Source organism: Tiliqua scincoides, chromosome 1 (assembly GCF_035046505.1).
Source record: "Tiliqua scincoides isolate rTilSci1 chromosome 1, rTilSci1.hap2, whole genome shotgun sequence".
Classification (NCBI taxonomy): Eukaryota; Metazoa; Chordata; class Lepidosauria; order Squamata; family Scincidae; genus Tiliqua; species Tiliqua scincoides.
This window is the reverse complement of record NC_089821.1, coordinates 118,333,703-118,357,983: the sequence shown is the minus strand read 5'-3', so window position 1 is coordinate 118,357,983 and position 24,281 is coordinate 118,333,703. Positions and strand designations below refer to the sequence as shown.

Here is a 24,281-nt window from a genome sequence, read left to right as displayed (position 1 = left end):
GAGGGGTCAATATCCAGGTGTCAAAAAAGACATGCCCCCTGGTAAGCTCCTGATAAGTTGATAAAGCAGGGTTGCCACCTTTATTTCCGTCACAGATTCTGTGCCTTTAGCAGCTATGTATGAAGCAGAAACAGCTTGGTGTTGATTGTAGCACTGCATGCCACGAAAAGCTGCAGCTGTTAAATTCTGCCTGTTATGCAACTGTGAAAGGTGTAAGTGCCAAGGCATCAAGATAAGTGGCAGACCCTCCTGGTCAGTACTGCCAGGAGGCAGCAGGACTCCTGCTGTCCAATGGCCATTGCATTACTGACAGCAGCATGCATCTATCAGGAACTGCATTGAGCCATATTGTATTCCTTTATTTACTAGGCCATGGTCCACAATGAGTGCCTCTGGTGCTTATGAAATATGTGATACCAAATGCAACTTCATAGAGACATATATATATATACATACATACATACATACACACACACACACACACACACACACACACACACACACATACATACATATATGTATGTATAGGCCCCCACCTATCTTCTCTTTATAATATCTGTAAGATAGGTTAAGTGACACTAAATGGTCGTTAGTGAGCTTCCGGGCTGAGTGGCACACACAGGCCTCACCAGCTTAGGTTAAATTCCTGCAACTCAAGTGTGTTCAAATATTCAAACAACGTTTTGTCATTCTGTCTGCCAAAGGAATTCTGGTCAGTGATACATAGGCTAACACAATGTGATACATGGGTCAAGACACATGTGATTTTTTTTTCCTCATGGGACTCGCATTTCTGGCCCAAGTTGTTAGTTTTACACAGTGACTGTTGTTAGAATTAAAGGGCTACTCCAGGGCTTTTCATACAGCGGTGTCATGACACCCCAGCCAGAGAGCCCTGGCCAGTTTCCCCTTAAGGCAGGGGTGCCCAAACCCCAGCCCGGGGGCCACTTGCAGCCCTCAGAGGCTCCCAATCAGGCCCTTGGGAAGCCCCCAGTCTCCAATGAGCCTCTGGCCCTCCGGAGACTTGCTGGAGCCCGTGCTGGCCCAACACAACTGCTCTCAGTGTGAGGATGACTGTTCGATCCCTCACGTGAGCTGTGGGACAAGGGCTCGCTCCACTACTTGCTGTTTCACATCTGTGATGTAGCACTGGCAGTGAAGGAAAGGCTGGCCTTGCTTTGTGTAAGGCCTTTTATAGGCCTTGAGCTACTGCAAGACCTTCATTCATTCATATAAGTTCCATCTCTAATATATTCATTTACGTAAATTTATTCAAATTGTAAATGTAAATTAATTCTTTATTTTCTCGGCCCTCCCATACAGTGTCAGAGAGATGATGTGGCCCTCCTGCCAAAATGTTTGGACACCCATGCCTTAAGGGGTGAGGGCGGGGGGGGGGGGAGGCAGCGACACAACCCCCAGGATTGCGTCGCTAAGGGGGCTGTGGGGAGTGGGATGTACTCACCAGTCCCTGCAGCGGCCTCCCAGGGGTGTGGGGAGCCCTGCACAACCTTCTGCAGGGCTCCCCAATTGAAAGCGCAGTGATCGCACTCCACTTCTGGTTCTGCGGAAGTGAAGCGCAATCGCTGCACTTTCAGTTTTTAAGCTATGGAGAGCCCTGCAGAAGGTTGGGCAGGGCTCCCCACACCCCTGGGAGGCCGCTGCAGGGACTGGTGAGTACATCCCAGTCCTGCAGACCCTTTAGCGATATGATCCTGGGGATGCTTCCTCCCTCTGCCCCCGCAAGAACTTATTGCGGTTCAAACTCTCCTAGAGTAGCTAGGAGAGCTTTCTCCTAAAGAAAGCTTTATGTAGCTTTCTCCTAGAGAGTTTGAAAACCGCTGGGCTAGGCCTTAGATATGCATCTTAAATGCACACATACGAGATTCACTTTCAAATGGCGATTATTTGACTTGTATTAAAAAAAAATACATAATAGCTGTGTGTTTTTTATAGCTGTGGCTATAATGTACATTATATAAACATATAGCAACAACATGTGCTTTTAAAATATACCGCTATTTATTGTTATTTAATTTCAAGAAGGCTTTTGAGTCTTATTGAGAAGCTGGCTTCACAATTAAAATCTATTTGCTTCTCTTCCCCCCCCCCCCCCCCCACAACCACCCTGACAAATATAGCTGGAGTGGCACCACTGGCAACACAGGCTCAGAATTTCCCTTTTGCTCCAGGATAGATCAGTTTTCTGTGTGGAAACTCAGGTGTTGAATTTGTATCGCCCAACTTTGTTTATGTGATACTTGCAAGAAAAGCTTGGCAAGACAAGACAAAAAGAAAATCTTTATATCCATGTAGCTGTGAAATATATTTTCTTTACAGCAAGATAGATGATGGGTTTGGTTTGGCACGAATGTGCCAAAAGTGTGGCCTTTTGACAATGCATTACATAAATTGCAGGTGTTGTGGATGTTTTAAGAAAAAATGGGATGCTGTGGGCTTCTTTTTTAAAGTTGTTGCTTCTAATTGATCACCTGAAGAGCACTGCTTTGAAAAGCAGCAAGCGATGGGATCAATGACAAACTAGTTTTATGTAGCTTTCACCAAACTGTATAGATAGCTGGTTGTCAAAATGATAACCCTGGAGACTGAAGCATTGCATTCCAGAGTCATTCTGGCACCCTAAACTAAGACTTGTGTGTGTGTGTGTGTGTGAATTACACAGGCCAACACACATTTTACTTCCTTAAACATTACACCAGTTCCTAGGTATATTTGGGGTGCCGATTCCAAAAATGGCATCCGTTTTGCCCTATCACGTCTAGTTTTGGAGACACGGCATAGCCTCTCTAGTGAAAGGTTCAAGCAGCTTCCTCATGAGGAAGCCTACAGCATGGCTTCCTCATGAGGAAGCTGCTTGAACCATTCACCAATGAGGCTGTACTATATCTCCAAAACTAGACATGATAGGGCAAAACAGATGCCATTTTTTTGAATCGGCACCCCAAATTCCTATCAAACCACCATAAAGTTTGGGAAAAACTTTTCTGACCCTCAATTTTGTAGGCCTGTGTTATCAGTTTCCCCTTTGTATGACCGATGAATGTAGAAAGTCTGGTCACAAGAGCGTAGGAAGCCCACAAATTAGTATTTGTTGCAGGAATGTGTGGTGCTGAGGTGACAGGTGAAGCAGAACTACCCTGTTGTTGTCTGTGGAAAAGCACTGCGGGTGCCCCGCCTGCTTACTCCCAAGGAGTCTCTTCTTACACCCACTTTCTTGGGTATTAGGATAGCTTTTCAGGTCTAAGCAGGTGGGTTGGCTGTGGTGCTTTTCCATGGACTACGATGGTGCAGTTTTGCCTCACTTGCCGCCTCCTTATTGCACATCCCTGATTTGTTGTTCATTTCAGCTGTGGATGCAGAGGCAGCATGATCCAGAATGCTGCCTGATGCCACTCTGGGTCCCATATGGCTACCTCTAAAAGTCCCATACATTGCATTGTTCCTTTAACTGTGGTAGTGTAAGACTGCCAGTTTCATTTCAAGAGAGTATGCAAACTAAGGCACTTCTTCATTCACTGGGTCCTTGTAAATCAAACCAGAAGTCCCACAGTTCTTCATTTGAAGAAACAGTGTGAAGAGCATGGTAAAGAAATGGTTGATTGGCCTTCTGCTTTTCCTCACAGCAGGAGGAAAGTGGATCAACGCAGCTGGCATCTGTGGCAGGATGGAAGGAGGCACACTGGCATGAAGGGAACCCTGAATCTTCAGCCCTCAGCGCCCCACAATCCCCTGCTGATGCAATCCACATCATCTCACTTCATGGGTGGGCCGCCCCTGTATGAATGGATTATTCCTTCTCAATATTAATTTTTAAAATGTATAGCCAACGTTTCCTGAATAACTAAGGATGCTTACAATGAAAATTAGAACGGCATAATTGTGACTCAGGGTGCAATCCTAACTTGCACTAGAACAGGCAGGTCGACTGGCTTGTGCTAAATCCAGCAGAAGGTAGGTGCAGGCTGGGGCGCAACTCAAAGTAAGGGGATTATTGTCCTTACCCTGTGTGGTGCGCCAGCTAGGCCTATGGGGCTACTTGGATCTGCACCCACAAGCTCCTAGCTCAGCAATTTTCAACACATTACTGGGCTGTGAATGGTCCACAGGGGTACTGCAGGAGTTTGGGGGAACGTCATTTATTAGTAGGGCCATTGGGAGGTATGAGTTCCCCACTGGCAGTGCAGTGTGCTTTGTCAATTGTCAAAAAAAAGATGATGTGCCCTGAAAATTTTAGTGCCTTGTCAGTGAGATGAAAAGGTTGAAAATGCGCTGTCCTAGTCATTTAGTGTGGCAGGAGGGGGCAGGATTGGCAGTTGTGGTGTGCACCATATCCTATCCCCGTTTCAGGGCCCAATCCGCTGACATGGATCCACTCAGATTTGCACCAGCAATTGAGACCCATAGAGTTATTTAGACCCATAGACCCATTAACAAATGTCCCCTTACCTCGTGGAGACCTCCAGACTGCTAAACCGCCCTGCGGGATACAGTGCAACCCACTGCATCAGTGTGGGGGAATTAAAGTAGGATTGGGCTACCCATCTTTGTCTAAAACAAACCAGACCTGGTCATATGTTTCTGGTTCATTCCATGAGGTTTTCGGTTCTGGGGAACACTGATAGGTAGAAGTGTTTACTCTTACTCAGAAGTAAGCCCACTGGGTTCAGTAAGGATGTAATCCGATCTTACATCAAACAGAGTAAGATATGATTACAGCCCAAGTCTTACTGAACACAATGGGCTTACTTCTGAGTAAGGTAATGAGTAATGTCAGAATGCCAGATGCAAGGGAGGGCACCAGAATGAGGTCTCTTGTTATCTGGTGTGCTCCCTGGGGCATTTGGTGGGCTGCTGTGACATACAGGAAGCTGGACTAGATGGGCCTATGGCCTGATCCAGTGGGGCTGTTCTTATGTTCTTAAGGTAAATAACACTGTTTTCAAACACCTCAATCAAGGAATAAACAGATGCTCTTAAGCTAGAATGCTGCACTGGGCACATTTCCATACAGAAATTGTTCTGAAAACTCTACCGTTTTCAAAGAGCCTAATGACCATCCCAGGTCACTCCAACTCCTAACCCAGCCTTTTTCATATGATAAAAGGCAAGTCTTTCCTTCCATTTTGACAGCATGTTTTATAGCCGATAGAGATATATGCGCCCAAGAAGCCGATTGCACTAGAAAATTATCAGTCTCAGTTCTGCAAGCTGCATCTGCTTTGCAGCTCTGGAGAACTGCTGTTGTCTCAGCAAATCTATGACAAGGACAAAGATGGACAGAGACAATTAACTGAGTTTCTCATGGGCTTTATGTAATGTACAAGCCGATGATTTGAAACCAAGCCCCCGAAAGCTCCAAATATATAGCAGGCTAAGTGGGTTGATTTGATTTCTTACCTACAGTAAGGCATTAAGCAGCTCAAGTCAGTGTTGCCTGCAGCGTAATGTTAGCTGTATTCAATGATTGCTTGAGTCAGGAGGGTTTCTTAATGTCAGCTAGTTTTAAGAGCATTGAGTTCCTGGAAAAAAAAAAAAAGGAATAATCCACACAGGCACATTAGGAAGCCACTTGCTCACCAGCTTGCTTAGTGTGCTGTGTTTGTGTGGGTTATCTGATCCGTTGTACCACAGTTCATTATTGTTGACAGATGTAGTCACTGAGGAAGGCTGTTCTCAGGTCACAGGTGTGGCAGTGCGCTACTGCCTGCAGTTCTGGCCTGCCCTTTCTGTGACTCCCAGAGCTGAATCCAGCTTACCAGCCATACATTATGGCTTCCTTCCCATACTGGGTTTTGAAGTACCATACCAGGCAGCCAGCTGTATCTAGCACGTGGGCTGAGTTCAGCTTAGAAAGTCACAAGCTACGCAACTCAACTGCATAGCTCAACTGCAAAATAATGATGTTGGAATCTGCGTAATTTGCATAATTTGTGATTGTTTTTATTGTGTTAATTTATTGTAAGACATCCCCTCTTTCTCTCACACATTGCCATCCCCAGAAGGTTGAGCTGAGTGAAAGTAAAAAGCAAATATAAAACATCCAATTAAAAAACACAAATGAGTATTATTACTAATAGCCTTACCCCATCATAATATTCCTCTATCACAGTGATTCTCACGCATTTAGCACCGGGACCCACTTTTGAGAAAGAGAATTTGCCAAGACCCACCAGAAGAGATGTCATGACCAGAAGTGACATCATCAAGCAGGAATTTTTTTTACCAATCCTAGGCTGCAATCCTACCCACACTTACCCAGAAGTAAGTCCCATTGACTATCATTGTTAAAAGAATATACATAGTGGCTTGTTAAAAGTACAGGTCTGTAACATTTCCCCAGATGCAGTCACATACCATCAAGTCTAATATATTAAAAATATAGCATCAAGTCTAATATATTAAAAATAAAATATTGCAAAGCTCTGTCCCAACCCACAGTTTGAGGAACACTGCTCTATCAGCACATGTAGGTCTTACAGTCTCAAAAAGTTTCCAAAAGATGCTTTGGCTATTGTAAGCTTCAAAGAGCAAGGAGTTCCACAGCAGCAATTAGGGAACTCTCTCTGCATGCTGTACACAAGTGATATTATTAAGAAGGCACTCCATGTCAATAGTTGAGATCACAGTGGTCCTGTAGACCAATCATTGAGAGCTTTGTAAGATCACGACTATCACCTTGAAGTGTCACTCCAACAAATGTCAGTGCATAACCTGGAACCACAGATGTACTCTGGCTACATTCATTTTTTATTTTTTATTTTTTTGCTAGAAAATAGCCAGAAGTGAAGTTGCTAGCATGCCTCTAGCATGCTAGAAACATGATTCATTAAAAAACAGAAGGAAAATGGTGTTGAATGTACTTCAGGGTGTTTTCTCAACTTTTCACCATTGCCTTATAGTTATTAAAGTTACCTTACAGTTATTAACTATACACATAATGCTTTTAAACTCTCAAGAATGGATGGCTCCTTTTGTCCAAATTAAAAAACCCCTCCTTCACTTGTCATACAAGATAGCTGCACCCAGTTGTTTACTCGGGGGAAAAAAACAATAGAATAACATCATTCATGGAGGCAGCCATAGTTTCTAGCCTTGAGCTCGTAAGAATGATTGCTAGCATTGTGAGTGTGCTAGAACCTGAAAAACAAATGTGACCCTAGTGTGCAGGGAAGGAGGACAAACAGCTCTCTAGTGCTTCTAACACTGAAAGCTGAAAAACCAACACAGTCTTCGTGTTTGTTTGTGCACCGTCCAATGAACACTCAAGGCAACAGACATAGGAGAGAGGGCCACTTTATTAGCAGTTATAATACAGTAGGGGAGGCCGAGACCTGCAGTTGTAGAGTCAGCGAAGCCCCCCCTTTGGTGCGGAGGCGGGACCTCTGGGGCGGCACCAGAATCACATCGGTCCCCCAGGCTGGACATGCACCCGACTCCAAGCCACACCCCAATCCTAGGTGGCGCAGCTCATCCAGGACTATCCCGTAAGGGGAAGGCAGCCGGACCACAGTCCGTGCTGCCTCAAGCCACTGAGGTGGACCCCGTGGTCCTGGCCAGGGCCCTGTCTATGTCCTCGTGCTGCTGGGCCCCTGAGGACTGCAATTGGGTTCTGCCCTGCCTATGCTGCCTGAAGGTGCACACCAAAGTCCATCTCACGCCTTCTAACCCTCACCACCTGCCACCAGGAGGGGTCAGCCTATTACTTGACCCCCTGCTCCCAACCAGGGGAAGAAGCGCCATAAGGCCACCCTGCCCACGTGCAACGGAGGAAGAGGGCTGGGTGCTGTGTCCTTAAAAGGCCTCTGCACCTGCCCAGCTCCAACCCTCCTCCAATCCCCTCACAGGGGAGGAGACTCTCATATTCCAGACCGGGCTAAACAAACTCTGATCACCCTGCTAAAATTGGGCGATCAGCAGTCTTGTTCATACCGGAGTTGAGCTGCTGTGTTTCTGGCAATGGATGAAGCCTACGGGCTAGGAATATGAAAAAACCTCCTTAAAAAAAAAATGTCACTGGCCTCATCAAACCTCTTTTGACTTCCTCAGTGTTTTGCTTGAAAGGGGGCTTTTCCCCACCCACAGGCACACATTCATATGCTTTGAACTATGCCTTAGGTGAAAAGTCACTACAAGAAGCCCCCACACTATGAGAAGCCCCACTTAAAAAGCCTGAGCCATTATGGCTCCTCAGTCAGAACAGGAACCCAAACCATGTTATGGTAGTGCCCATGAAAGTAGAATACGAGCTGTGCTTTTTAATTTGTTTTTGATGTGAACTTTTTCATTGTATGTCTTTAGAGACTTTTCTGTTCCACACTTAGCACCTCACTAGCATGCTCCATTCTTGGAGCCGCATAAGGAGTAATTAAATTGGCCAGGATGTGCTGAGCCACAATCTGGATACATGTTGGAAAAATTAAAAGGCTGTTTAAAATGAACGAAGTTAACTCGGATTGACGTCGCCACCTAAAAATGACTGTCAGATTGACCTTAGACTAGGTGTGGATTTGAATGGGCCTCCAATAATAAACAGCTGGTGTTTGTTTACTGAACATGTGTTGTCCTTAAGGCCTCAAACCTCTCTCTCTCTCTCTCTCTCTCTCTCTCTCTCTCTCTCTCTCTCTCTGCATTTATACCCCTGTTCCCTCTCTGTTTTATTTTCCTTCCCTTGTCCCAGAGCATTCTATCACAGAATTGGACAACTGACCTTGAGTAACATGCACAGGTTGGTTCATTTCATATCTTTTTATTTTTTTCATTTTTGCATGCCCTTTAGAGATCTTTGCCTAGGGAACAGGGAAGGGTTAGGTAAAGTAGCTTGCTTAGTCGGAACTAATTTCACGGAAGAAAGAACATAGGAAAGGTACAGTCTGTATGAATTTGCCTGCCTTCTACAAGACCCTGTTTAAAAAACTGCACTGTGGATCATCATGTATGGTGACCTGACTTTTGTATATGTACACATAATAAAACAGGCATGTGTGAGATACAATTATCAATTATCTTCATGTGATTCTCATGCCTCCCCTGCCTGTCCCCATTAACTGAACAACTTGTGACCCATAAAGCTGAATAGTCCATCAAAAGCCATGCATGGCAGTTTGTTTGGGACTCAACATAACTCCAGGTTTTGCTATTTGAATCTGGTTCAAGAAAATTAGTTAAATTATTCCATTGCACCCAAACCCCCCAAATAAGAGTCAAGATGCAGGATATGGGTTAAACTTGGGCCACAGCTTTAGACGTTCAATTGAACAGGGATCTGCAATGTAATCAAACAAATAACAGTGTAGGTGCAAAAGAGTTTCTGCAAGGCAAAGACTGCCTCCCTTCTTGGGCGAGTAACTCTGACTTAGGCAAAACTGCTCTCTGCATAGTCAACGGTGGCTTTGAGAAAGCAAGGCTGGGCTGAACCCATTTCTGGTCCTCAGGGGCCCAGTGGCACAGGGGCCTGGTTGGGTGGTCCCGGGCCAGGGGTTGCCTCAAGGGCTCAGTGGCATGTGGTGGCCCTTTGTGGTCTGGCTGCCCCGGCCCCTTGCGGGTTGATGAGGATAAGCTGTGCCATCTGAATCAGGGCAAGGCTTGAGTCAGGTGCACACCCAGCCTGGAGGACAGAAGCGTTTCTGGTGCCTCTTGATGTTCCAGCCTCCACACTACATGTGCTTCGCTGCCATGAGAACTGCAAGTTTCAGTGCCTCTCATTTTCCTGTAACTTTGTTAATAAAGTGGCCCATTCTCTCATATCTGTTGTTCTCGAGTGTTCATTGGGCGGTGCAGAGACAAAATGGTGTGGCTTTGAGGAAGTAGGAGCAGTCAACAGCAGTCACCTGACTTCTCCCACCTCCTCAAAGTCACAAACCCTAAAAGTGTTGAGGGATGTTTGCCTAAATCACCATCCTGGAAGCCCAAAGTCTGGGCAATGCAGACAAAGGCCCAAAGCCCTGCTAAGTTATTCCTTGGAAACCAACCATCACAATAACAGTGCCTTTGGGAGCATAATAAGAATATTTTGTGAATCCACCAGTGTTTGCTCTCATCTGCTCTCCCTATGACCAGGGAGTACTAATTAGAGTTCCCAATGCAAGGGATTAGAATAAGACCTTGCCAGATATTCATATGAAGGAGGCAAAAATCTTTTGTATCAGAAAAATGATGTGAAGCCCACAACACTGTGGAGTTAACATTCATACTCAGCCCCAAAGCATCTGGATAATCCCACAGTGAAAAATAGGAGAGAAGATGGTGAAATGAAAAGAGGGGGAGGCCACAGAAGGCAGAGGCAGCTTGAATAGCTTGAGATCAGGGCCTAGGAGAGGGGGGTAAAGGGGGTAGTTTGTAACCGGGCCCAGGGTCAAAAAGGGGACCCAGAAGCCAAAGGAGGGGGCCCAGAAATTTCCTGGAATCTTACGTTTTCCAAGACACACTTCCCACGTGGGATGCTGGGGGCATTACCATGGCACATGGCAGCGACTGCTGTTACAAGCCATACACACTAGGCCCAGGAATGCATGCATTGCTTAACAGTGTCACATCTGGGAAGAAGCAGACCTGTTACAGTAGCTCTTTGGCTTGTGGATCTGCTTACCGTGAAGGAGTGTAGAGGAGCTCAGTGACACAGCTGCTACATAAGTCAGTTTTGGTGTACACATGACACTTTACATTCTTGTGTGAGCCTAACACAATGATACTAATCTCCTGCAATTATTTTTGATATCTGAAATATTTTAGAGGGACTTAGGAGTGTTTTTGGTTTTCCATATTATTGTATCTAGTTGCCAATGCCAGGCAGGCAGGTAGACCTGACCTCTGCATTGGGAAGACTGATAGACATGGGCTCCAAAGACTCTTCCAGCTGTTGCCACATTCCCCCTGCCTGTTTTGCCCCCATTCTTAGCCGCCCTGGGTCCCTTTAGGGAGAAGGGTGGGATAGAAATAAAGTTTATTATTCTTCCCACCCCATTCTGCCCCCACTCTACTTTACTCCCTCCCCCTTTGGGAAGGGACCCAAAGGAAACTTTGTATCCCCTGAAAAAAATTCCTCTCGGAGGCCTTGCTTGAGATCACTTGCTCCCCATTAACCCTCAATATGAGGGCCAGTCCCACAGCATGCCCTGTCTCCATCCTGGGAATGGACACATCTCCATCCCCTCTGGAGAAGCACATCAATGATTCTCTATAGATCCACAAGCAGTTACATTCATCTGCCACAGAAAGAGGACAAGCCTCAGTTACAGCAAACCAAAACGTCCCTTGTGGTAGGTAGAAGCTCATAGTGAGCAAGTCCTGGTATTTCAGGCAGGAAAGCAAAATCAAAAGGCACTGTGCCTTAAAGGGGTACAGACCTTCTTAAATTGGTCAAGAAGGGGGAAGAAGGGACAATGGGACAACTCCCCATTTTGGATGCCTTCTTCCTGGTTTCACCACCTGATCCATCTCTCCAGGTGCTCTGAAGACAGTGCCAGGGCAGATGGATGGGGACAGGAGAAAGAGGTTCACCTCATCTTGCACCTTTGCAGCTGTTGCTTGGAAGGGAGAAGGGGGAATTTTTTTTTAAAAAAAAAATGAGATATACAAAACAGTTCTCATGCAGATAATTTCAGATATAACCTAATTATCCACAGATTTTTCACCTGCAGTTTTACCTCAATGTGATGAAAAGGGCCCTTTAAATTAAAGGGAAAAAGTTGTTTAACAATAGCCTTGTTAATGCCAGAGAGGTCAGCCGGCTGACAATCCATCAATCATTCTCTCTCCAGACACTTAGAACAACTTCACTCCAAGGCAAGTGACTCTTCCCTTCCCCCGATCATGTGAAAGAAAGATAATCACTTTGCGTTCTTTCCCAGCGCTGCACTCTGAGTGAAGGGAGGGGTTGCTGGCTCGGAGTGAAGCCTTTCTAAGCGCCAGGAGAGAGGCTGATTGATGGATTGTCTGCCTAATGACTGTGGGCCCAATCCTATCCAACTTTCCAGCACCAGTGCAACCACAAGGCTTACCTGAAACAAATGTCCCCTTACCTTGAGGAGACCTCTGTTTTTGCCTCCCCACCATAGGACACAAAGCATGCCCCATTAGCACAGCTGCCCCAGCACTGGCAAATTGGATAGAATTGGGCCCTCTGTCTTACATCACAAAGGTCAGCAAGGCTGGTTTTAAAAGCAAAGGGACATTGTTTTTAAAAATGGATTTGCTTTTAATGTGATTTTTGCCATCCATGTGAGTTCCATGTGAGTTCTGGGAGCGGAACCCTTGCGAATAACAAGACTCAACCTGTATACTGTATTTTTGAAAAAGGAAATTGACAACACAGGAAAAGTAAGCACAGAGAAAGTGAAGGCAACCTGAGCAGAAAAGGAAGCAGGTTGTCTACCTCACCACTGTGCTGACTTGTATGCAGCCGCTTTTGTGCAAAGCACTTGCAATTCAATGGGGACGTTCCAACAAACAACGGTGTCATTCTACTAGCAAAGAATTTGCTATTCTTTCCTCTTATTTCGTCTACTAGTGAGAGGAAATAACACCACCAAACAGTCTCAAGTGGCATCAGAACCTCCTGATGAAGGGGCCATAGAAGTAGACCAAAATTCATGATGATTGACTGATGAAGAGGAGGGAACCAAAGGATATAATCTGTGGGGAAAGGAGATTAGAACAAAATGTATAAATGGACAACCATGTCTGATGGATTGGGGGGGGGTCATATTCATGGTTCACTGACTACAGAGCAAGTTATCATCCATGTAACTAGCTCTAGTTGGGGTCAGTGCCTTTCTGTGTACATATTAGACTGTGGCATTTTGAACACTGCCTTTTTGGGGGAGTGGATGTTGCATGAAAGACAGTCTGAAAAGTTTATAAATGACTGAATATACTTAATAAGAGAGCACCATGACCTTCTGGGATAAGCTCACCCTGGACCATTCATTTCTTCAGAAACGGTTCATGAGGAATTCCTTATGACCCACCTGCTATGGCTGAGTGCTGGCGTGCAACACCTTCAGCAGGGTGCAGTAGCATAGCTAGAGGGGGGCAAAACAGCAAGTACTGCAGGTGTCACAACATGCCATGTAAGCAGCCCCTCCCACTTGCAGTCAGAGCCATTCCAGGCAGCGATGGCCCATGTGCAAGAAATGCCAATTGGTTCGGCAAGTGCCTGTGTGTTGCTGTCACTGTCTGGAATAGCTCTGATGGCAAGTGGGAGGCGCCACTTACATGGCATGTTGTTGTGCCTGCATTACTTACTATGTGCTCCCCCTGTAGCTATGCTACTGGCAAGGTATGATTAGGTGCTTCCGAGTTGCTCAGGAGACCTGTATCTCCACTAGCATAGGCCTCTGACTGAATTGTCAGTGAAGTTCGTGAGGGGTCAGAGGCACTGCTTTTGTGACCACAAATGGTATCATTTTTCTAAAGGCCTGGATATTTCCAGGATTTTGGCATTGTTTGCAGGCCTGAATAGGATGCCAGGGTGAGATGTGTGGCACCTCACATAATTTTCCAAGATGCTTCTCACAAGCTGCAGAAGGAGATTGCTCCAGTGAACCAAAGTTTGACCTTCTAGAAGCTTGTGGGCTTGGGGCTCCATTGGCATCAGCCCTATTACCAACAGCATGAGTCCCGGCCTGGTTCATGCAACATCATTTCATGCACTCAGGACTGTATAAAGACATGTGTTGGCCAACAATTTCTACAAAAAGAGTTTGTAGATGCTTCCTGTTCTCCATGCATTATGATGAATATCCACATGCAAAATGTGGAACAGGTGTACTTGTTTTCATCAGACAAATGCCTGTTTTCATGATGTTCTAGTATTATCAATGCAATGTGGCATTATCACCATGCCTTTATAGGTGCCCTATGTGCTTCTCTTCTGCAGTTATGGTTTCTCAAAAGACATCTTTCAATTTAATTAAGAAGAATTATTCCTTAGCACTGCAGACAGTGCCTGAGTTCATTATATTTTCCCTCTCTAAGCTTCCAATGCAACCTATCCAGGCAACCTAGTGCAATTGTATGGAACATCAGAAGACATTGCAATCATATTAGCAGACCTGTAATTATTCAGAGCTCTTTCTGATAAAATGGTGCTGCAGGACAATGAAAGCAAGAGCAAATTCCCAACAGATTTGATCAGATTCCCCCCCCCCTTTTCTGTCTGTAATTATTTCTATCAGATAAGTTATTTGCTATGCAAGCTTACCTTCAAAAGCATGTTTGTTAAAAAGAGAAAGGGGAAGAAATCCTTTGTAGGCCCTACACATGATTACACAGCTTTGACAGAGCATAATGAATAATAATGATGAAGACCTGTCAAATGGAATTTTAAATGGTTTGGCCTGTGCATCAGAAGAACATCTGGTATCAAAAATCCATCACATTTTTCGTAAGGAGAAAAAGATATGGGGTGGATTCAAGAGGGATTTCCAAACCTGTTCATTACAGAAATGACATTTTGCAAGCACCTGCTGTGTTAATTATAGCCCAGTCCTTTCCAGTGCTGGCGCAGCGGGGCCACTGGGTCCACATTTGTTCTCTTGTCCTATGTAGCACTCCAACCTGCTCAAAGGGGCTACTATTTAACTGGCGCAGAACCCTGTAATCCATGTAGGGCTTTCAGGCCCAGGAAGGGGATTAGGATACAGTGGTGGCCTGCTCCAGTGCCCCAGCATCCCTCCCAGGCTTGATTTGCTCCTTTTTCCACCCTCCCCTGCCCTGAAACACCTCCTCTCTGCCTCCATTCTGCCCTCTCCTTGTCCCTCCACCAAAACTGATCTGTCCTCCATTCCATCCCCATCACTGCTCTGTTCCACCTTCCCCCCACCCCATCCTGCCCCCCCACCAACTGGGTTGGCAGACCAAGTATGAGGCTGATGCAGCCTCCCCACAGGCACTCTAGCAGCATGTGCCACTGCTCTTGCTACTGCTATGAGGTGGTGACTGCTGGAGGATCGGCAGAGTTCTGCCAACAGATTGGCCTCTTAGGATTTGGCTATAAGTTACATTTCTTCTTTTGCCCTGACCCAAATAACACTGAATATCAAAATAAAACTTCATTCAAAGCCATACCTGTAGCAAATCTGAACCAGAAATGTAGCAAGAAAAGAGATCACATCATTTTGATTAACATAAGAACATAAGAACAGCCCCACTGGATCAGGCCATAAGCCCATCTAGTCCAGTTTCCTATATCTCACAGCGGCCCACCAAATGCCCCAGGGAGCACACTAGATAACAAGAGACCTCATTCTGGTGCCCTCCCTTGCATTTGGCATTCTTACATAGCCCATTTCTAACATGAACATGTGGTAGAATAATTTGTTTTAATCTTTCATCTGCTAGCAATCAAGAATAATGAAAACACTTTACTATGATCCAAATATGATGGAATAGACCAAAATAAGCATTTAGCTCTCTGTGCAGCACATCATATATATATTTGTTACTATATATGTAATATCTTTGCCATAGTATATAGGGATATTACTGAATAGAATCACTGAATATAATTTCTCCCTTGCCAAAAATTTGTGGTGGAAGGTATGGATTCAGATGCTTGTCACTCCACAGGCCATAGCAAATCAAATTTCATCAGGCATGGACGTGTCTATGGATTCTATGTGTTGTATGCATTTGCAGAAAAATACATATTAAAATGCATACTTCACAATGTATTTTCACACCAGCTGTTTGGGTAGTAGGAAATATGTGAAAACACTTGAAAACATATGGGATTAAAATAGAGATTTTTCTTTCAGTGATTAAAAAAAAAAGTTGGGGATTTTTAGTGGAAGAGAGTAGAATGTAAATCAAAGTAACTGTGTGAAGTTCAGATGGCATGGAGCAATTCAGAACAGGGAGGCAACAGGGCAAAGAGGAGGGCAGATTGGGACTGGGAAGGGATGGGTTTGGTGGCAGAAGTGCCTGCCAAATCCAGCCTCCCATCTTGGACCCAACTGAGCACCAACTGAGCACCTCCACGGGTCCATGCGGACTTGCGTCAGCTATGGAACTGGTGCAGGTCCAAGCAGATTTGGTGGCCTGGCATGGACTTATCTTGAGCAAGGGAACAAATGTTCCCTTACCTCATGGAGGCCTCCAGAGACCTGATTTGACTCACCACTGATACCAGGGTCCACCTTTAAATGCCTTGTAACAAGGGGAAAAGGGCCAAAATCCAATTTCCTACCTTCACATTGTTAAAATGCACTGGTTTCAATATTCTTGGGGTAAAGATAGTTTTAAAGACCCCCTTCCTGGTTTCTTGTTCCTTCATTGTCGCCCCAGAATGGATTCGTATAGATGCTATACCTCACTCAGCCACTACATGGTGAGAATAACGGAATCTCATGTGGCTGAATGTGGTATAGTGTTACAAGGCATTTAAAGGTGGATCCTGGTATCCACTGATTTTGGTATGTTTTCAGTATCCAATGAGGGTTCCAGAAGAGAACCCAGTGGATACTGTGGTTCCACTGTATAGCTGTGGAATTGGCTTGTTGAGTTTTTGCTTGTAGTTAAAAATAAGGACTAGTGAGACCAAGAATAATCAGAAATAATTAAGTTAGGAGTGGGATAAACTGTAATAACTTACCATAATACCAAACAATTTGAGATTTCACAAAGGACTTCTGGATGTTTGTTTTCCCCATTGAGAAATGGGAGAAATGGACCAATCATTAATGACACATCCTTGACTTTGTAAAAATGCAACCCAGTCAGTATGTTGGTTTCATGTGTTCTAGTTTTCTATCCATTGTTTCGAAGCAAGTGTGTAGGAAAAAAAATAAAATACCAGAAGGTATTACCATATGCTGCTGTAAGTGTTTGCAGATTAGTTAATCAGATAGGTATATTTATTTGGAAAGGTTAAAACAAGGTTTGAAAGGTTGAGAGGACTCATAAAAGAATCTCAAGTCATATTTAATTATACCAGAATTGTAATCATAATTAATCAGTCTACACACTCTGGCGTCCTGGAGGATAATGAGATACAAGGGTTTTTATGTCTGTATTGGCCTATATCTGTCATAGTGTCCTCTGCCTATTGACTTTACAGTTGTGATACAGGGTAACAATGTATTAAAGTGGTTGCTTAGAACTGTGGAAGAGGCTGAGATTTTTTTTTTTAATGCTTTGATAACCGAATGGCATTACAATGCCAGCTTTCACTAATTAATATTGGATGGAGAGGTGGGAATGAGATGTAAGAAAGGATTTAAAGCTAGAAAAATGTCAGGTCAACTCTGGAGGAGATGATAAAAAAATAAAATACCTATGCATTCTTTAACACAATAGGGGGGGGGGGAATGATTGCAGGCCACTTTTGATGCTATAACCTCTGATTTATACAATTCTCTTTTAAAGTCAAGAGAACAACAACAAACCCTGGGTAATTCTGACTTCAGTTTTAATTTACATTTAATTTGCATTTCAGATTTGCATTTCCGTTATGCCTAAATGAAGACATTTATTGGCTCTGTGTGGTGAGGGCAGGTGGGAGGGGGAACCCTTGCCTGGAAGTGCAAATTTGCGCTCATTCTACTGTGTGTCCTGCTGGCATTTTGTTGTGATTGTGATGCTGAAAGACAAACAAAAAGGTCTGCCAATATGTCATGCCTTGGATACATTTGGCTTCTCAACCTGAACTGAATAATGACAGGGCGTCCGAGGAGAACTGATGGAGTGAAAAGGTGAACAGCGTAAAAGTAAGCCACAAGAGGCTTGTTTTCGTAAAAATAAAAGGCCAAGTCAAGATCAAGGGATCAGGAACAGAAATTATTTAGGTGTCGTGTATGCCAGAATTTATGAAGTTCAAAGGGGAGATCTGATTCAAAATCTCTATTTGTCAATTGATTACAAACAACAACAACAACAAAAAAAAACTATTGATTGAGTAATCCTCAATATTTTATCCAATTAAGGTCGCAATCCTAACCCACTTTCCAGCACTGGCGTAGCTGTGCCAAGGAGTCGTGTGCTGCATCCTGCAGTTGGGGGGCACTCACAGAGGCCTCCTCAAATTAAGGAAATATTTGTTCCCTTCCCTCAGAGCTGCATTGCCCTTATGTCGGTGCTGGAAAGTTAGGTTATGGTTAGGATATTTATTTATTTATTTATTTATTTATTTATTTATTTATTTATTTATATCCCATCTTTCCCATGCTGAAGCAAAGCCCAAGGCAGATTACAGAGCTCCATAATAAAATGTACAATGTATCACAATAATAAGTAGAAACATTAAAACAAAACTGAAAAATGAAAAAAACACACACCGTCGCGCCATGGCGGGGGGGGGGAGTAACAAATCTGTCCAGAAGGAAGCAGTCAAGCCACAGCAATATTACAGAGATGCGGACAGAAAACATTCACCCATCAACCAAATCCCAGACCAAACAGGTATGTTCTGAGCCCTTGCTAAAAAGCCACGAGGGAGGGAGTAGTGCTCAATTCCACTGGGAGGGAATTCCATAGTTGTGGTTCCACTACAGAGAAGCCTCGCCCTCACGCTGTCCTCCCCTCTAATTTGGGACAGAGGTGGCACTTGAGGGAGAGCCTTCTCAGATGACCTAAGAGGGCAGGCTGGAAAGTATGGGATAAGTCTGGACCCAAACTGTGTAGGGCCTTAAAGGTCAATTCCAGCACCTTGAATTGGGACTGGAAACAAATGGATTGATTTAATTTAAATACTTCAGCATAATGTCAACATTTCCATATTGATGCATTTTTTAAGATTCCGAAGGAAATGAAAGAGAACTTACAATTTAATATACAAACAGCCCAATCCTCTGTAACTTTGTAACGGCCCAATCCTGAGCTGCCCAGGGCGCATGGCTGCAGCGGCACTGAGAATGGCTGCCGCCGCATTCCCTGGGTAAGGGAAGCAGCCCCGTAATGGGGCTACTCGTCTCACTGCTGACCAAAAGGTTGGCAGTGAGGGAAGAGCATTCATGTCGGGCAGCGAGCCCAGCGCAAATGCTTTGGATCCACTGGAGTGGAGCCCCACCAGACCTACCTCCCTGCCTCTCTGCTCCCACCCCCCAGCATGCCTCCTGCCCGCCCTCGCCTCACCTCCTGCCTCCCCGTCACACCTCCTCCCCGCCCTCTCTCTGCCCTCTACCCTCATAAAAAAGTGATCTAGAAAGTAATATTTTTAATAAATTATTTATTAATTAATAATTCGGGTCCTGTGCTTCTGAGGCTGCTAGAGACCTTACATATAGTATGTATATGTAGACATTTGCTAGACTGTTGTATGGTGTTCAAGGATTATTCCTTCAAACCTTTATAGTCATTCCAGGGTACCCAGAAGGCTGTTACCCTGCACATGCCCGATCTTATCTGATCTCAGAAGCTAAACAGGGTCAGGCCTGGTTAGTACTTGGATGGGAGACCACCTGGGAATGCCGGGTGTTGTAGGCTTATGCCATAGTCTTTCGAGACTGAAGGTTGCCAACCAGAAGGCTGTGTGCCATTAGGGACTTCCAGTCCAGACAAAAGGCTGAAACTGGGTTCACATGTGATCTACGGCAAGTCAATTACTAGAGAAAATAGAAAAATGTGACATTTTAATTTGGAGGTGTGAGGATTACCTCATACCACAGGTTAGCATTTGAGCCACAAGAGCGGTCTCTCCATCTGGATTGCCCGCTTCTGCAATTTTCTTCTGCAAACCAGACAAGGCTGCTTGCAAAGCTTCTTCTTTTTTTTTTTTTTAATTTCAGAAACATTCTGCTACCCACCAAAAATCAGCTCACAACCCACTGGTGGGTTCTGACCCACAGTTTGGGAAACACTGCCATAGGATATACACTGAAATAAAGGAAATTATTAACTGAGAGTAACAGAAGCGATAAATGAATGGTAATGTTTCCCAACAGGGTAAACCATGAGAAAATCTAGATTCTGCCAACCATATCAGAAAGATCGCATCCTGCCAAAACATCTCCAATAAAAGCCCTGTATTTTGGGTGATGCTCTAAGAGACAAGTGTAGGCTGGTGTCAAGATTTTGAAGACAAAACTATGACAAACTTCTTCCAAATGCAAGGACTTTGGACAATCTATCAGATTTTGCTGCTGAAGTTTTTTTGACAGCCTTTTGATTTGTTCGGTCATATTACATTCCAACAAGGCACTCTGCCAACATTACAGAATGATCCCCTGGGGCCGCAACCAGAGAAGCTGTCATCTTTATACAAAGGGGAAATCCTGGTTAAAGAGTCCACCTCTACAACACATCACCAGAGAAGAGGATTAAATTAAAACAAGCTTGCACAGCTTGTCAGCTGCGTCAAGGTCGCAAGGTGCCGGTGGCCCCGAACTGGCGACCTTCGGATGTTATCTTCAGGCAAATGGAGGCTCAACCCTCTAGACCAGACCTCCTGCCCAGGAGGACCAGAAGTACTGTCCCCATCCCCTCAAGTACGCTAGTGACTCAAACGTTGCCTGAGGAGGCTCGGTTTCACTGCACTTCCATGTTCTGATAGATAGGTGTGCACAGGGCCTCTGAGAGGGGAATATAGGGGGTACATCATACCTGGGCCTGGGGTTAAAAGGCCAGAGAGCCAAATGGAGTAAAAAAAGTGGGCCTTGGAAAACCAATTCACATTTGAAGGGAGAAGGGAATGGGCCCCCAAAAAGCTTTGTACCCCCTGATAAATGTTCTCTTAGTGGATCTGGTGTGTACACTCCCTCCTCACCATTGCCACCTACCCCTCCTTACTCTTCTCCCACTGGTGCATCTTTGAAACTGGCCAGTGTGGAGTGGAGGATTGTGGGAAAGTTCCTCCCTCTGTCAACCTGGTTTGAACAAGTGCTGGTGAGAGAGGAGACAAGGAAGAGACAGTCTTCTTCACAGTGGCATTCCTTCCAGGAGCAACATCCGAATCACCAGAGTCATTATTTGTCCTTCAGCTCCATGGCCACAAATCATAACAGGAGCACTGGAGAAGAAGGGAAGCTGCCACCATCCTCCTTTTCACTACAAAGCAAAGCAACGGACAAGTGGATGGTGCAGGAGCAAGCGCTCCCTGCCAGTTTGCGTTCTCCCTCAATCCTTCTCCTGAACCAAGAACTGCACTTAGTCAGCCTCAATTTGCTGATCCAAACAAGCTACAGCCGGTCATGTCATTTTCCAAAATGCATAAAGGCAAGGTTTCTCCTAAGCCAACCAGTGAGAATGGGAGGTGTTGCTCTGAAGGACCAGACATTTCCTGCCAGCAGCCCAATTCCATGGTCTGAGTCAAGACTGACCTGGGTTATGCTCTCCTGGCATGCCACCAGCACAGTGGACACATGTCCAAAATCAACATCTCATGCAACACAGGTTATCAGCACCACAAGACACTGGCATCGCTAGAGGGGGTGCAGAGCACTAAGTTTTGCAGAGAGTCTCCTGCAGCGTGCAAGCGGCTCTCCCCCTCCCCTTGGGAGCCATTCGCCTCCGTTCCCCCCCGCCCACATGGTTCCCAAGGGGAGGGGGAGGACCCGCTTGCATGATGCAGGGAGGCTCCCTGCAAAACTTAGTGCACCTAAGTCGCCTCCTCTAGCGACGCCAGTGCCACAAGATAACCTACAAGTTCCCTTCCAACTTAACATTCCAATGCTTCTATGATCCAGCACAGTCTCTCAAGCTTATTTCCCAAGAGTAAGCCTCACTGAACACACTGTGAAAAGTCATAGTTCTGAATAGACAGCCATAGGATTGCACAGTAAGACTGATTCAGCATGTCCTTCTGGCCACAGGTCTGCACAATGAGGCTGCACAAAGCAATAGTGACACAACGGCCATAGAATTCCCTCTCTCCCATTGTAAGCTTATGAATCTTCCATTGACTGTATAAAATATGTGGGGACAGGGGATAGTAGCAGATCTCTAGAATTAAGCTAATATGCACACAAGGAAGTTGGGATTGGAGTATGATTGAGGAATTGTTGCTTTGACTTATGTGTTGGGTAGCTGAAATATGTGTTGGGTAGCTCAGTCCAAATAAATCCTCACTGAGGAAGCAGCTGTACCACCAGATGCAAGCTCCATCCTATTGGGGGGGGAGGAGTCTCAGAAGTCTACTCCAGGCAATTCTGCTGGTGCATGTCCAAGTGAACCCAAGAAGACTAGTTGATGTTGGGAAGGTGTATAGTATATCTGATACTATCTGCCTGCTGCTTGTGGCAGCGGCCTGGCTGCACTGAATGACATGTTGCCTTTTGCTACAGTCATAAAGCATGCTATGCCACTAAACATGTGTTCTGGTGATGTGCCACTATTCTCTACCACTGAAACATGTGTTCTGGCCCGACAGAGTTGGGCTGTAAGACTACCATCTGTTCTACACATACTTGGGAGTAAGTCATATGAACGCAATTGGACTTACTTCCAGGGATACATTCATTGGATTTGTGCAGTGTATCTTATTTTAAGACATGCAACTGAAATTAATTAAGATACAAACTTCTTTAGCCCACACTACTCTGAATTTTCTGTCTACCAAACTCCGTCCTTTACATGTGTGGAGTTCACATTTAGAGTGGAACTGCCTGTAGTCCACACTAAGGTACTCCTACTTGATGCTGTAACTGTACACAAGATATACTGCCAGCTGTAGCCAATTGTGTTCAACCTTGGCTGCAACACTGACGGAAAAAGTGCAGACCTGCACCATGTACAGCAGGGTGATGTTTGTATGCATGCATGATGAGATCACTGCATTGTGCTACCAGTCATCATGGATGTAGTTTCAGCATGGAGAGGAGAGGTTGTTGTTTTTCTGGGGTCTTTCAAATGATCTTCTGGGCTAGCTGAACAACAACTAAAAACTCCTTGGGAGGGGGGAGAGCCGTGCAGCATCCCTACCTGTCCTGTATTTTTTGGCTGTTGTAACTCTTTGGACATAGCCTGGGGAGTGAGTCTGATAGCAAAATCAATGTTGTCAAGAGCATCATTGTACACCAACTTCACAGCAGTTCGCAACAGGGACGTTTGGAATTCCTATCGAGAAATTCCATTCGGTTTTTCAAAATAATTTTCTTTGCTTCCCTAGCATTTTCTTAGCATTTGGCCCATGCCAAAAACCAAAAACCATGCCAAAAATCCACATTTGCCCAAGAATTTTGCTTGAGTAGAATTTCCCTGGGCAATATAGATGGTATGTGAAGAGCAAGCTCTTAAAGACAGACACCAAATTAACTAAACTGCCATCCAACTACTTGGGAAATGTTCAAGCTTTTATTGATGGAGTCTTGCAAAGAGGCAGTTTTCGGCTGTTGGAGGTGATCAAGTTCGGCACTATAACGCTCTTCTTGAAGCTCTGACAGTCACAAATCTCCAAATTGCCACTGTAAAGGTTGGGCTATATGACAAGTTCAGCAACATTAAACGAACTGTCAAGACATTTTTTTTTTTGAAGGGGAGAAAGTTGTCAGTTAACACCTAACTCTAACATGTTCCAAAAACTCTATAACCTTCAAAAAATGAGTTTATTTTTTTTCCTTTATACAAAAAAAATAAAATAACTAAGTCTTCTCTGTTCCTCCAAAGCCATATGTTTATGGAAGGTGGCGGTATGAAGTTGCAATATTAAGGTAATGTGAAGCTCATTAAAATTAACTTTGATTTGCCTTCCAGTGATTCCTAACCTTTCACATCCTGTGGAAGCCACATAAAAGATGAGGAGCTCAATCCTGTGGTCTGCGCCGCACCTCCGTGGCATGGACCACAGTCGCAAACGTGCCATAAGGCACGTTTGCGGGGCTTACCACTGGGCTCCTGCCGGAGCTGGCTCAGCTCCGGCAGGCGCAGAACTACCGCCCGACAGGCACCCACGTTCCACAGCTCGGTGGTGCCTGTGACCACTGGGCTGCGGAACGGGGAATAGGGGCATTGTTGGGGGCGTGGGGGAGGTGTTCTGGGGAGGGGGGAGGCATGGTCAGGGGCGTTCCGGGGGTCGGGGGACGCAGATTCGCGGAGCTGAGCTCTGCAGGATCCTAAGTGCTCGTGGAGGGCTGCTCGCCCTACACAAGTGCCTTCACTTTAGCGGCGACCAAACAGTCATCCCAAGTGAGTAGCCCCATTGCGGGGCTGCTTCCCTTACCCAGAGGAAAGGGACAAATGGTAGCTCGGGAGGCTCAGGATCTGGCAGGAGCCCACCGGGGAGTCGCCGGGTCCTGCAGCTCCGGGCAGCTCAGGATTGGGCTGCCCATCTTGTGAAAAGTACCTCAAGGGATTAATTATGAACCTGCTCGATTTCCCACAGATTTGTAACA

General features: G+C 45.2%; 1 pseudogene; it reads left to right on the top strand.

Moving 5' to 3' along the window:
• Window positions 1-19,321: 19,321 nt before the first annotated feature.
• LOC136637859 (5S ribosomal RNA) lies at window positions 19,322-19,440 on the top strand (annotated as a pseudogene).
• Window positions 19,441-24,281: the final 4,841 nt, after the last annotated feature.